The 15133-nt window shown below is 42.5% G+C and overlaps 1 protein-coding gene across 21 annotated transcripts in view; it reads right to left on the minus strand.

Moving 5' to 3' along the window:
- The window catches only part of EYA1 (EYA transcriptional coactivator and phosphatase 1), a 239039-nt gene that overhangs the window by 210246 nt on the left and 13660 nt on the right, over positions 1–15133 (minus strand). The window contains exon 1 of one of the 21 annotated variants that reach the window (XM_034763081.1): positions 11797–11942. The exons of the other annotated variants lie outside the window; for them this stretch is intronic. The gene's annotated coding sequence lies outside the window, so the exon portion shown is untranslated. Of the gene's footprint in view, positions 1–11796; positions 11943–15133 lie in introns of those variants that run through there. 21 annotated transcript variants of the gene reach the window in all.

A 15133-nucleotide genomic window follows, 5' to 3' on the forward strand; every position in this document is an offset into this window, starting at 1 on the left:
TCCTCTTCCCTATACGGGACATCAGGGAGCACCATCTCCCGGCGTGCTTCCTCTGCTTCTTAGCAGGCACCCGGCATGCGGATCGGCACCAGGCGGAGACCGGGGACAGAGATCAGCGCTGGACGGAGCTGGTGCCAGCAGTGCACTTTGCACCGATGCCACGATGCTCAGTGCAGCGTCCAATCTTGGTGGCTCGAAGGCTGGCGCGAGGGCAGAGTCCAAGAGGAGCGCTCTTACTCTTATGTTCCGCTCCTTTTTAGTTCTTGGCTTGAAGCTTCTGCAGACGTGACACTTGTCACTAAGGTGGGTTTCCCCCAAACACTTCAAGCAGCTTTGATGTGGGTCCCTGACCGGCATAGGCTTTTTGCAGCGATCATAAGGCTTGAAGCCCAGGGATCGGGGCATGCCCTGTCCCCTAGGCTAAGTCCCTCAGGGGACTATCTAACTTATCTACAGTCACTGTTAAGCTAACTATCAAGAGAACAATAAAAATTACAGTAACTCCGCACCTAAAGTCATCCCGTTTAATGCTGTTTTGTTGTTACGTTGCTGATCAATTAGGGAACATACTCATTTAAAATTGTGCAATGCTTCACTCTTACATTGTTTGGCTGCCTGCTTTCTCCACAGCTGGCAGCCTCCCTATGGCCCCCTCCCCCCAAGCGCCTCCCGCACGCCGCCAGACCCCGCGGATCAGCGCCTTCCCCCCGCAGCAATCAGCTGGCTTGTGACGTTTCGGAGGCAGGAGGGAGGGGTGAAGAGTGAGGACTTGGTGTGCAGGCTCCCCCTCCCTCCCGAATGCCGCAAGCCAGCTGATTGCCCCGGGCAGGAGGCAGGGGGGGAGGGAGGGAGAACCTGCGCCAAGTCCTCGTCCCCCCCCTCCCTCCTGCCTCCTAAATGCCGCAAGCCAGCTGATTGCCCTGGGCAGGAGGAGTGAGGACTCGGCACACCTCTCCCCTCTCTCCCCCCGCCTCCTGCCAGCGACAATCAGCTGGCTTGCGGCATTTAGGAGGCAGGAGGGAGGGGGGAGGAGCAAGGACTTGGTGCAGGCTCCCCCTCCCTCCCCTGCCTCCTGCCAGCGGCAATCAGTTGGCTTGCAGTATTTAAAAGGGAGGGGAGGGAGGGGGAGGAGCCAGGACGCAGCATGCGAAGTAAAGGGGGAGGAGGTGGGGGGAGAAGAAGCAGGTCAAGAGTGGAGGCTTGGGGGGAAGGGGTGGAGCGGGCAGGCTCAGGGTTGAGCCCCCCGCCCCTGGTACTTGCAGAGTAGGGGAAGCTGCCCTGGAACCTAACCCCCCCATTTACATTAATTCTTTTGGGGAAATTGGATTCGCTTAACATTGTTTCGCTTAAAGTCGCATTTTTCAGGAACATAACTACAACGTTAAGTGAGGAGTTAATGTACTTATTTAAGAACTATATACACAATGGATGATAGGAAAAAAACACTGGTTAGAAAATGCTTGCCGAGGCAAGGAGATGTTCCAGCACCGTCAGTGGCAGTAAGAAGGAACTGAGGGAAAGGGGAGCCAGTGGCGCTCCTTATACCGGTTCATATGCGCGCCACTCCAGAGGACACCAGAGCCAGTCCCCTATGGATACCACTGAAAGAAAAAACTTATGGCACTGGTGCATGTGGTGAGCACACACACCTAACATGGAATGGACATAAGCAAGCACTCGAAAAAGAAATGAGAGTTATTTACAAAGTTAAAGAAGATAAACATATATACACAAATGAGTCACAATCTTAAGTTTCAAAAGGTAATAGAAGCTTCTATAATAGACAAGGTCTATATGTCCTTAAGGGCTAACCCATGCCAAGCAGCTGGGGTTCTCTTGCTTATGCCTAGAAAACCCTTGCCCTGCAGAACCCAAACAGAATAGAGATAATCAGTTATTTCTATCTGAGGTTTTTATCCCCCTCCTGCCATATGCTCTGAGCTGCAATCTCAGCTGATGCGAGGAATCCACTTGCACTTCATTGGAGGAGAGCAGAACAACCAACGTATTTTGTCCTCTTAAGTGTCCCACAATAGTCCATCTCGTGTCGATAGACCTTTGCTGTTGGGTAGGATGCAACACCCTCTGTTGGAGATCAGCACTTCACACTAATGTCTGTCTCCTGTCTGGTGACCTACATACTCACAGACTCTCACAATACAACCACTCAAATATTACCTCACAATATGGGATACAGAGGTTATAAGTGAGATTAATGCAGGCAGCAACTTACAAGCATTCAACAAAATCTAAACATTAAACTCATTCCTATAATTCTAATACCTATTTTAACAATACTAACACACACAGGTGAGCCAGACTGATTCCAGTTATGTACGTGTCAGTGTTCCATTGAGACATGGAGACTTTGACATAAGCTGGCACTTGGCCTGCCAGCATCACAGAGACATCTCCACTTCCTTTAGCTGCCTTTAGGAAAGTGGTGGGCAACCTGTGGCCCATCAGGGTAATCCACTGGCGGGCCACGAGACAGTTTGTTTACATTGACTGTCCGCAGGCACGGCCTCCCTCAGCTCCTAGTGGTTTGCTGTCCTCAGACAATGGGAGCTTCAGGAAGGGGCGGCGACCCTGCGGCCACTGGGAGCTGCGGGCGGCCATGCCTACAGAAAGACAATGTAAACAAACTGTCTCGTGGCCTTCCAGTAGTTTACCCTGACAGGCCGCGTGCAGCCCGTGGGCCGCAGGTTGCACACCACTGCTTTAGGGTATGCCTACACTGTAGCTAGGAGGTATGATTCCCAGCAGGGAGAGACAGACTAATGCTAGACCAGCTTCAACTACTATGCTAAAAATAGCTGTGCGGATGTGTGGCACTAGCAGCAGCTCAGGCTAGCTGCCCGAGTCCAAGTCCACCCAACAACTTGGGTCCAAGCTTGAGTAGCTATCTAGCCCAAGTCGCCAGCTGTGCTGCAACATCCACACGGCTATTTTTAGTGTGTTAGCCTGAGCTGAGCTAGCGCGACTGTCTACCTGTGCTGGGAATCACAGCTCCCAGTTGCAGTGCAGACATACCCATAGACTACAAAAAACACTCTCAAAAGAAACTGGAGATCGTGCTCATCAGAAGCAATTATCTCCCCTATTAGCTGGGGAGAGAAGTCTGAGAAGAGAAGGAGGATCCAATTTGTACCTGGAAACCCAAGCTCTTCTTGGTTACTAAGGATCAAACTAAGTACATAAATATGATGATACACTGATCTGTGAGTTAAAAAAAAAAAAAAAGGTGTTGGAGCAATGAAAGCAAGAATATAGATCAGTTCCAAGGACCAAGTATGGGATTTATGCAGTATATGGTGCTCTATATAAACCTGCTTCATCTGCAGCTTAGTTTTTATACTGTCCAACTGAAACAAGTATTGAAAAAAGTAAAGTGGATCTTCCCCCACACCCCATTGCTGTTGTTAACTTCACAATTCTGATTTGTAGTAAAATATGAGAATGTAATAAAATACATATTATCTGAATCATGTTACAATATTTTTGGACCAAGAATGAAAATCGAAGCCATAGAGGGCCTGTTTTTAAAGGTGCCTTAAACTTGGATACCATTTTGCACCCACAAATAACTGCAGGTGAAAATGAGGTGTATAGACATTTAACTGCTTGATTTGAGCACACAGACACACGGTTTGTTAGATGGCAAGATGCTCTCCGTTGCACTTGGAAAACTATACCTCTATTTGAGCACAAAGAGAGAGGCCAGGCTTAACAAAAATTACAAACCAGTCAGAGATGAGATCAAAGTAAAAAATAAATAAATAAATATCACAGGAAACACCTACTCCCTAAAGAAAACAAAGTACTAAAGGCAGTCTCAGCAAGGGGCAGATGCCTGAATAGGCAAGTACTTGTAGATTGTTCATTCTCAAAAGTTTTTTCTACTTTTACCAATATTCTTGCTCATGTCTGTCCAAACCTGTGTCTCAGCATGTGGTTAAATGTCTTAACTCAGCTGGGTGAAAACATCATGAGCGTGTACCTGGAAATGTCTGTTCATCTAGTCCTTGCAGACACAGAGAATCAACGTGTTTTGTTTTCCTTTAAGGGCTCTCATCCACTGATCTATGACAAAAAGCAATATTTATAGCTACGTGAACTCCGATAAGGGCAATCAAATCTTAGGCTTCAGACTATGAGCTGACCACCACAGGAGTTAGGCAGGAACTTTCTCCCCATGTACAGCATTGCACAATTGCCTACGTGCATTATTAGGGATGAGAGAGGAGGGGTTCACGTCCTTGTGAATGCTGGTGGCAGGACAGCAGGTTTCAGGTGTCAAGTATCTGAGCCAGAATGGCAAATCCTATGTTCCCACAATTATTGTTGGTAAGCCCCTATGAAATCCCTCCACTGATTTTTAAAGATATGTTTAATTTAGATCTTAGTTTGTTATTCTCTACAAAGAGGGGAGTGAATCTTCGTCTTCTGAGAGAGTCTAGAAAAACGTAGCTAAAGCAAAGCATAAAGAAACAGAGGGACGTTTGTCTCCTGTAGCCCTGGAATTTGAATTTCTCCTATTTTAAATAGGGTCCAAAAATGATTAATTTCACCCACAGCCAATATAATTCAATAATCATAAGACAAAGTTGGCATTTACATTACAACAAAATTATGTTCCTCAAGTAAAACTAGAACATAACCTGAATGTAAAAACATTCTGCGCAAAAATAAATCATTAACTTGAATGTTATATTAGAGAAATCAATCACTCAAAAGTCAAGAAATATAAAGTTAAATTTGAAAACTCAATTTTAACTTTATGCTTTTGTGCTTAAAGCATTTAAATACGACTTCCCTATCATTCTAACTTACTTTCCCATTAATACAATGCTCTATTATGTGTTAAGATGTAAGAGAAATTCAGGTTGAAGAAGGTTCTAAGCTTCATTAGGCCACATAAGAATGACTGTGACCTATGCAAACTGACCCCTCCACATACGGGAGGTACAGAGCTGACAGAGGCAAGGAAGTAAGTAAATGTAACGTAAATAAGATACACAAACACACATCACCCCTAAAAGCAGCACACTGTAGATCCTCAATCCTTTCTCTCACCCTACATCCTAGGCAGGACTACACAGAGAGTGGGAGTTACTCCAGACCTAAAGGAGAAGTATTCTATTCTGTACAGCTCCCAGGAGCAGCCACAGGTATTAGAAGGAAAGAGGTGGGTCAGAGGGAGATTTCCTTCCATGTCACAACATTCTTTTAAGAAACATGCTTTGTAGAAGCATGAGGAGAGAGAGAGAGGTCACTGGGGCCCTGGCACTTCTCCCTTCATGCATGATTCTTCATACCACGCCAATGAGACCCATCTTTTCTCCAAGACTCAGCACCATTCTAGGGCTCTTTGTAACTGAGGAGATCTGGTAGGTTCTGCAGCGACTGTAAGGTCTGTACCACTAATGCTGCTGAGCACAGGACTGAATCCACCAACATGTATCTGCATAGTATATTTGGCAAAAAATTTCGACCACAAGTGTCTAGAAGAAAGCTCTTACATAAAAGTAGCCTATTTTCCAAAGGTGCTGAAATCAATGGGAACTGTAGGTGCTCAGCACTTTTATTAAGTTGCCTAAATATGGATTTGCCCCCCTTCATGGAATTCAGTAGCAGTCCTGCATGTGGACCAATTGCAGAATATTGCTCTAACTGTACTAAACAAAAATGCTTCATTGGAGTCCTTAAAAAAGTCTTTTTTGTTCACGTGTCCGTCCAAAAATATTTTCAAAGAATAATTATACATTTATATTTGGCATTAAAATACTTTCCTTTTATGAGCTAAAGCCTTCTCTGGGTCAGACTCTTGCTCCCATTGAAAATTAATGGAAATCTTGCATGTAGTTTAATGGGATCAGGATTTGGGCTCTGCATGGAAGAAGGTATTTCATGACAATCTTTGAAGTTGAAATCACAAATGAATACTGTCGCTTTTTTAAACAGAAGTGGGGCAACACATTTCTTATTTACGCTGTATGGATATCACCTGAACATTTTACTGTAAACTGAAATACTGTAAAACCTTTATTTCATAATTTAGCTTTATAAAAAAAAGCTAAACTATGAAGTCCAGTGAATGAGCTTCTGATATATACCTCAGTACTTTATTCTTAGTCTGGTTACCATCCGGATTGCTAAGTCTTTCTAAATTAGACCAAGCAATTTCTCTTTGTTTTACCTAATATTTGAAAATGGCAAAAAATCCCATGGGTCACTGAAAATTATCCTTTCATTCCAGCCGCCTGCTTCAAGTCAGTCAAAACATTCCAGACTTCAAAAGGGGGCTTTGCCTACTTAGGCCATTTTGGTGTCCTTCTATGGTTGGCCTACGAGGGATTGGTTATTTGGATAAATTAATTTGTGGAGCCTGCTGGCCTTCTAGAAGACCTCAGTGTCTGACTGCAAATTAGTTCTACTGAACATGTAGAAATCCCTGGGCAGACTAGAAGAAATAAATGGTGATAAAATCTAATACTACAATGTTTGTAATGCAATTTTATTCTGCTATGTAGCTTGTAAGCAAAGCTAATGTTGAATTAAAATGTTAAAAATATAAAAAACGTCCATGAAAGCACAAAATCAGATCAGTATCCAAGTCACAGCAGATAAGGCTAAATGCCAACTTTAAAGTAAAGCTTCCAGCAGGAATCTTTTACAAGAACAAACAAAAAACGTCCTAGTTTTCCACAAAATCAGCTCGGTATTTACATTACGGATGCACCCCCGCTTAAGCCAGGAAGTCACACAGTTGAATTCTGCTTGAGCTGAGGCTGTGAATAAACTGCTAGGCAGTCTTTTAATGCATAGTTGTACAAGTGCCTAAGGATAGTTTATCCTTAAGGAAGAGAAGTCTGTGAGCCAAAACTAACAAACATGGCTCCTCAAGCGGAACAATGGTCCAGAAAACTCAGTAAAAAAGAAAATAAACTTCACTGGCAGTTTGTTTTTTACTGTTAAAAGCTCAGCTACAACTTTATAAAGATTTTCAAGATGGTAAGAGACTTCATGCATACACTACATTCTCACAGCTGCTTGAAAGTTTATGGTGAATTGTAGAACCCTGTCTTACTATAATTAACACATTTTCAAAGGGCAGTTAAGTATGTGCTTCCTTTCCTTTTACTAAAGGAAAACCACACCTTAAAACAGTCCGATATTCACTTTTAAAGAAATATAGAGTCAAATCTAAATTAAGTCAAAAGTGAAATGAGTTGGATGATCTCAACCAAATCTCTGCTGGGCTTTTGTCCACATCACAAAAGCACCATTTCATTTGGAGGAATTGGGGTTTTTCATTAGCATAGTTTTGTGGGGAAAACTGTACTAGCAATTACTCTCAAGATATGCAATTATTTCCCCCATATCACAGGCAATAAACTACAAAAATTCACAAAAATGGAGAGATCCCACAAGTACTATATTTAGGCCTGATTCTACAAAGACTTAATATTGTGTGGTGTAAGTAGCTCCATTAATTTCAGTGGGACTATAATGCAGAAAGTTAAGCATATAAGGAGGTTACTTACCTGAAACTGGATGTTCTTTCAGATGTGTGGTCCCTATTTGTATTCCAAACGTGGGTGCGCGTGCATTCCAGGCACCGGAGCCAAAAGTTTTCAGCAGCAGTGCCCATTGACCCACACGCACGTCGTACATTGCCTCGTGCTCCAGGTGAGATTATAAAAGGCCATGTGGGGCGATGCACCCTGAGTCACCCTCTTACTGCTAAGTAAATAGGGCCATCCACAGCAAAAGGGACAGTGGGAAGGTACAACTAGGGACCACTAGTTACGGGTAAGTAACCTCCTCTTATTCTTTGAGTGATGGTCCCTCTATGTATTCCAAATGTGGGTGATATGAAGCAGTGGTCAGCTTGGAGGTGGGTGCCAGGATGCCAGAGATATTGCCTTTTGCAGGACAACACAGACGACGGTCGCCTCTGCGGCTGCTCCCGGGTCAATGGCAAAGTGGGCAGTGAAGGTATGTATGGAGCGCTAAATCGCCGTTTGGCAGATATCATGCCAGAGGACGTCCTCCAGGGAGGTAGAGGTGGTTGCTTGCACCCTCGTGGAGTGGGCCGTAATTCTGCCTGGTGGTGTGGCATTGGACTGCGCATAGCACTATGTGATGCATGTAGAGATCCACTTGGGTATGCACTTATAAAATATGAATGGAATGTCTTTAAAAAGTGTGCACATCATTCACAAACTCTACAAATAGTTATCCTTTATTGAAGTCCCTGAGATGGGTCCTTTTGATACAACAGAGGCAGCCTTCAGGTTTTTTATGCAAAGGATTGGACATGCTGAACCTTACCAAGTAGCTTTAACACAAATGTAGAGAGAGAGAGAGAAAGCAACCTGTGTGATTATTTGATATCAAAAAGAAGTTACAGCAAAACTGAGATTGAAGTCAAGATATTGAGAAATACTCGAAATAGAAGAGTAGCTACACAATGCATGGTACTCAATGAACTACAAATAATTTAACTTTAGCATTTAAAATTTTTACGATCAGACTTTGATTTACTCAAACATCAGATACAGCTTTGCACCAAGCACAGGAAGTTTGAAGAAGAGATTCTATTTACTCATGACAGAGACTAAAAGCTTTCATTTTCATTAAACAAGATTCAAATATAGAGTATGTCTACACTTCTACCTGGGGGTGTGATTTCCCTGCTTGAGGAGACATACTGGCACTAGCTCTCACTGATATGCCCCAGGGTGCCTCATTCATCACCCTTGCAGCCAGGGGGCTAGAACCAGCTGCCTGTCCCCATCCCCACAGGCAAGGCAGCCACTGCAGAGCTGTCAGCTCCCGCTACGAGCACGCCACCCTGAGGAGCATCCCATAATGGCTTGTTCAGAGTTATGAACAACCTCCATTCCTGAGGTGTTTGTAACTCTGAGGTTCTACTGTATTTGTATTTTCTTTCTCAGATATGAGGTGGGAGAGTGGAGGGAGTATGTGGACTTAGTCCAGATACACACATGTGTAACTAAGAGCTGCCCCAATTAGTTTATATGCTATGTGATTTCAAACCTGTAATCACTGCACATTCAAGTCCCTGTGATAAAAATGTTAAAACATTTTCTTCAGACAATGAAAATATCACTCAGATGCAAGAGTTAAATTAAGTCCTAGTTTGGCTTCTTGAGTGTAACAGCAGCATTTGGCCAATGGAGTTATTTTGGGTCAAGGTGACAACTGATCCCAGATACAAGCTGGAATTTCACTGTCGCTCTCGTTCAGTAGAGAAGCTCTGGCCCTAGAGAGTGGCAAGTCTCCTGTAATTACTTTTTCACTTGCATTGTATTGGCTGATAAATATTTTCTTTTTCCTAGTACTTTCTTGGGTATCCATCTACCTTTTTCCTTTCCTAGTATGTAACACACCCTTCAATTTAGTTACTGAACAGGATCTCAGTGTTTCCCACTCGGTCTTGAAATGGCTTCCCCAAAACAGTTTGCATTACATGTGTTTAAATGTTTTTTACTTTCTGCATTAATGTGATTTTCCTCCCCACAAAATCTCCCTATCTCTGTGGCTTACTACCAGGACTCTGGAGTGGCTGCAGGTGCTCTGCTCAGAAAGGCTATTGGTTTGTGTCACTGTCATTTCACAGTCTGGAACTCCCTTTTCCCTCCCCACACAATTTTCATGGTTCACTTATCTTTTCTCCTCTGCCTTCTCACTCCGTACCTCATTGGGTTTACTCTTTGCTTTGCCTTGCTAACTACTGGTTATAAGAAATATCAGTGTTGGTTTGGTTATTTGTGGCAAATTTGGCTGCCCAAACAGCAACTTAACGGATTAACAGGAAACCCAGTTCCGGGGCCTGATTCACCACTGCATTATTCCAGTTTAATGGTGATGTAGCTGCATGGAGTTACACTACTGGCATAAAACTGATAAACCACAAAGGTAAATCTGCCTCCTGCCATATATGTTTGATCAGGACAAACTCCACAGTTACCGTGAGTTACATGTATCTTGATAGAGAAACTCCACTCCGTGGCCATCAAGGTGTTACACAGCAGTACAGTCCATGACTGCAACCTATTTCAGCAAAGGGAAGGATACCGTAAGGAGGCACTGAGCACAAGTAATACCTCCCAAACTCTGCTGTCAAGTGGGCTGTGCTGAGTGGTAGAAAGAATGGATGGGGGGGGCCAGACAGCCCCAACAGAGTTCCCCTGACTGACAGCTCCCAAACATGAATAAGTACTTACTGTTAATGACAACTGTAATAATCACTTACACACTGCCCATCAATATTGTGCACCTGACCAATACACATGGCAATATTTAAAATACAGCCTGTGTTCAGTTGTGTGGTGAGATAGTATTATAGTAGAAGCCACAGGAAAAATTTTGGTTGCGTCAGGCAGAATTCCTCTTTGGGCTCCAGGGGAGGGCTCAACAGGCATCAGCCATGCATATAGCTGTGGTGGTGCAGAAAACTATTTAACTACATGTGCAAACAGGACCAATTCATGTTCAGCACCAGTTTAGAAACCATAATTGAGCCCTGTTTGAGGCAAGGTTCAACCACAGTTTCTGAAACGGTGTTGAATATCAATTGGTCCTTTCTACACATTGCTGTATCAGCAATGGATACAATACCATAATGTAGACAGACTCCTATTGTGAAATAAAATGTCTAAGCCAAGTGGTAGTAGCCACATTGCTTTAGACAGTAAAAACTAGACTGGAGAATGAGAAGACAAATACTGTAGGGAACATTCATCCATTGTCAGGAGAATGGACTACATCACTGGTCCCACGCTATCACCCAATTTTGGGTTGCCACCTTTTTTCTTGGTGACTCATTTCTTTCTACTTTGTTGCTATGTGAAAAAAAATCACACAAGCAGGGGAAACTGACTACCCAGAAAGTGCTGTTAAACACACAAAGTAAATAAGCTTAAAAACATAGAAAAAGTCACTAATATTTAAGTTAATAGTAATCTTAGGAGCTATTTTTTATGGTAAGTAAAAATTGGTCAGACAAAAGTAGGATTTGTATGTAGGCTGTTTCCTGATCTATGTGTTCTACAATCAAGGATAAAAGCTACAAGTTGGAGGGTTCATTAAGTGCTCATTGAGAACAACAAAACAAGCTAACGAATGCATAATCATGCAAGGTGTGAAGACTTATTTATAGTATTCAAATGTGTTATTAACAGCCTCATTACATTAGCAATCAGTGTGCAAAGCTTCTTACCAATGTGGCTTGTGAAACAGGCATTTACAGGAAACAACTGCATCACTGAAATATCATAATTTCAGAGTCACAGATTTTGTCATTGTGACTTATGAGACTTATGTGTCAAAGCCGACTTATGAGACTTTGTCCTAAATTCACAGCAGACATACCAATTTATTCCAGTGATGAATCTGGCATGCAATCTCACAACCACATATAAAAAGCAGGTTAACTGAAATAAACTGATTAGGAGACTTGCTAATATGATTAAAATGTTATGAGCAAATCAAATCGGATAAGAAAAATACCTGAAGACAGCAACAAATACTGTATTATACTATGAGACATTTAAAAAACTATCATCTTTTAAAAGTATACATATATTATTATGCAATGTAGCTTTGGATTAGGCCTCTAACCTCTCATATTATAATTCATAGCCTCAAATCATTAAAAGTGGGTATTTCACTTTAAGGAGTTTCCAACCACTCAGTTACGACAAAAATAATTACTACTTTAAAAGCAATAACTCTTTCCTTAGGGCTGACATGTTGTTTACTTACAGACTTTCCATTTATCCCCTGAGGGTCTTCCACTGAAGATATCTTCTTCCAAATTATATATGGGCTATTAGCTAAAGTGTGCTTCAAACAGTCCTAACACACACACACCTGTGGAGAATACAGCACCGCACAGTTGTATTAATTTGTTGGCATGAAAGTAAGACCTGATCTTTACATTTGCAGCTTTCCATTAACTAACATGTACACACAAGTCAGGAACATTCATCTTCAATGAATTAAATTAATCTTTAAAATAAATATATGGTCTTGCTATTTATGACAATCTACATGAGCCAAATGCAGCAAGTGATAGCTCTGTTGTGCCTGCTATCAACAGCTGAAAGAAAGGCAGCCAGGAACTTTTCTACAGCCACTATTTCTGTGCCAACAATGCAAAAGATTTTTTTAATTGTGTTTTTTTTGGGAGGGAGGGGGTGGTTTGTTTTTTTTAAATTCAGTTTCTGCATGCTTTCTATCAACATCAATTGTACTGTAATGCTAAAAGGAAATAATAACGAAGAAATATGATTGTAGACTGAGCCAGGATAAAAGAGAAAATCCACAACGTTTTCAGAATGTTGCCCTCAAGCTAAGGATATTATACTAAATCTCTGCAAGTTTACATTAGGTCACAGTCCCACTGCCTATAAAGTCATAAATATGAGATGCTTTGTGTTCTCTCACCTTCAGAAAGTGTTCTTTCATGTTAAGTAACAGAAAACAGAGTTACATTTAAAAAGGTTCAGTCCTTTCTGCATGCTTTTCAAGAGATAGTTTCCTCTAAGGAAATTATCTTCAGAATAAAGTGTTGGGACAATTGTTTAAGATTTAAAATTAATTGTTCATACCAGTCAAGCAGACATCACTCCAAACACCAGCTCCCAAAGCTGTTTTCCCCTCCCCAAATTTGTGATGAATCTGTTTATGAAAAGTGTGGAGTAAATGCAGTGTGAACAGCAGATACAATGTAAACCAAGGAAATCACTGATGAAATCTGAGGGCTTGTCTACACTTACAACAGTGCAGTGGCACAAATGTGCCTCTAGCACTTAGTGAAGACGATCCTATGCCAACAGGAGAACTCGGTGTAGATACTCCACCTTCCCAAGAGGCAATAGCTATGTTGATGGGAGAAGCTCTCCTGTCTACATAGTGCTGTGTACACCTGGAGTTAGGTTTGTATATCTATGTCGCTCAGGGGTGTGGAAAATTCACAAGTCTGAGTGATACAGCTATACGAAGAAACTCCAAGTGTAGACCAAGCCTTAATCTCTCTCACACACAAACAGTTAGGTAAATGGCACTTTTCCTTCTGTAACAAACTAAGGCCAAGGTCCTGCAAACACTTACTCGGGTGAGTAGCCCTAATTCAATGGGACTACTTGCATACATAAATCTAAGTATATGCATATGCATTTCAGGATTGGGATCTAACGACCTAATCCTGCTATCCTTTATTTCAATGGGAATGTTACATGTACAAGATACATACTATTGGATTCTACTTAGTCCACAAATGCTTCTACTTGTATAAGATTTATTTTAAAAAGCAACATGAAAAAAGCATTAACAGGTCAACTCCACACAGTAGGGAGGATGCTGATATGTAACATGCTTCCTGGTGTATCTTCCCCAACATTTCTGGTTTACAGGGAAGGGACGGTCACGGTGGGGCTGTCCACTTTAAAGGGAGATAAGCTTAAGGTCACCTGTGACAAGCTTAACTCACCTCCACAGGTGGGGAAAATGAAGATCAGGTGACCTAATTAGGCTTCTTAAAAGGAGAGTCTGCAGAGAGTTAAGAAATGGTGACCCAGCGCCAGGAAGGAGGGCTGGGGACTTCCTACCTTAGGGGAGAGAGACATTGAACTGGGGTAGCAGCCTGGAGGGCCAATGTGTCAGGACTAAATAATCTGGAACCAAAAGGGAAGTGTTTTAATTACCTTTGGACTCTGATGTGGAGTTTTTGAGGAATCTGGGAAAGGAAACCTGCACAGCAACATCTGGCGATGAGAGCTGTGGCACCAATTTAGACAAATGGGCGGGGGGGGGGGGGCGGAATTACAATCCCCACTTGTCTCCCCACCCCTTTAGGGACCCCAGGTCTCCCTCAGCCAGGGAGTCTCCCCCCCCCTCTATGTGCACAATGCATGAGCCAGTGCCACCTGGAGTCAAGTTCTTGGCATGGTCTCCTGCACACCACTATAAAGGAACAGACTTCTCATGCCCCAGGTCACAACGGCACTCAAATTTGGCCTGGTTGCCCCTCTGTCTGGATGGTGGGGCTGCCAGGTCCAATTTCAGTGACATTGCGACCATGCAGCTGGAGCAATGCTCCCAACTGCTCCAGCAGCTTCTATACTAATTTAGTACAAGACCACTGCTGAAAGGTGGTTGGGCCATGGTCCACCTGTCCATCCCCTGCACTCTGGCTCTGCAGCCTATGGAATATTGAGGAAGTGCTAAAACCTAATGGAGTGACACATTCACACAACCCACAACACAGTCTATTGACACCACTTTATGAGGGGGCTCTTGGGTGGCAATCACCCTGCTACAAAGATCCAATACAATCCTTCTCCTGTTGAGGACAATGGAAAACTTCAGATACTTCTGTGGGAGCAGGACTGGGCCCTTGGACTTGTTCTGACACCAGATTCCTAAGCAGGCAATTAGAAAATTATTAAAGACTTTAAAAAGTTACAAAAGGAATTATTTTTTAATTAAAAACCAACAAACAGCAGGGTGAAATGTTTCTCTGCCAAAGTCACGTACAAGATGCTGTTCTCCTAAGCAATGACTGCTGCCCGTTTAAAACGTCTTTTCCTGCAAAACTCCATAAAGGGAAAACCACATGAGCTGAGACTCTGCAACTTCACTGAGGGAATAAAATGGTGCCTTTTCTCATGAAAAATATCCAACAGATAATTGATGTCATTTGGGTGATTTGGCAGCTTTCCAAGTCAGCAGTACACCCTTTACAAATATATAATATGAAAGCTTTACCAAGACTGGTAATCTTTTACACTTAAAATGCATTCTTGTAATAATGCCAATAAGCATAAAACAGATAGATTTTAGTCTATACAATTCCTCAGGAGTGACTAAATGACCTGACTCTCAGGAGCTGCAGCTAACATTATCTCACCCTTACAGATGTTTATAGAATATAGTTCCCATTAAGCCATTTTGCGTAATACATCACTATCAGAAAGAGCCCAATATTGCATTCTTTGCTATGGCAAAACACACCTTCAAGTCAATGGAGTTGTATGCTCATAATTAAGAGGGTTAGACATTTGTCCTCTACATTCTGACTATCCACCCTGCTGTTAGG

The sequence above is a fragment of the Trachemys scripta genome, chromosome 2, assembly GCF_013100865.1.
Source record: "Trachemys scripta elegans isolate TJP31775 chromosome 2, CAS_Tse_1.0, whole genome shotgun sequence".
Classification (NCBI taxonomy): Eukaryota; Metazoa; Chordata; order Testudines; family Emydidae; genus Trachemys; species Trachemys scripta.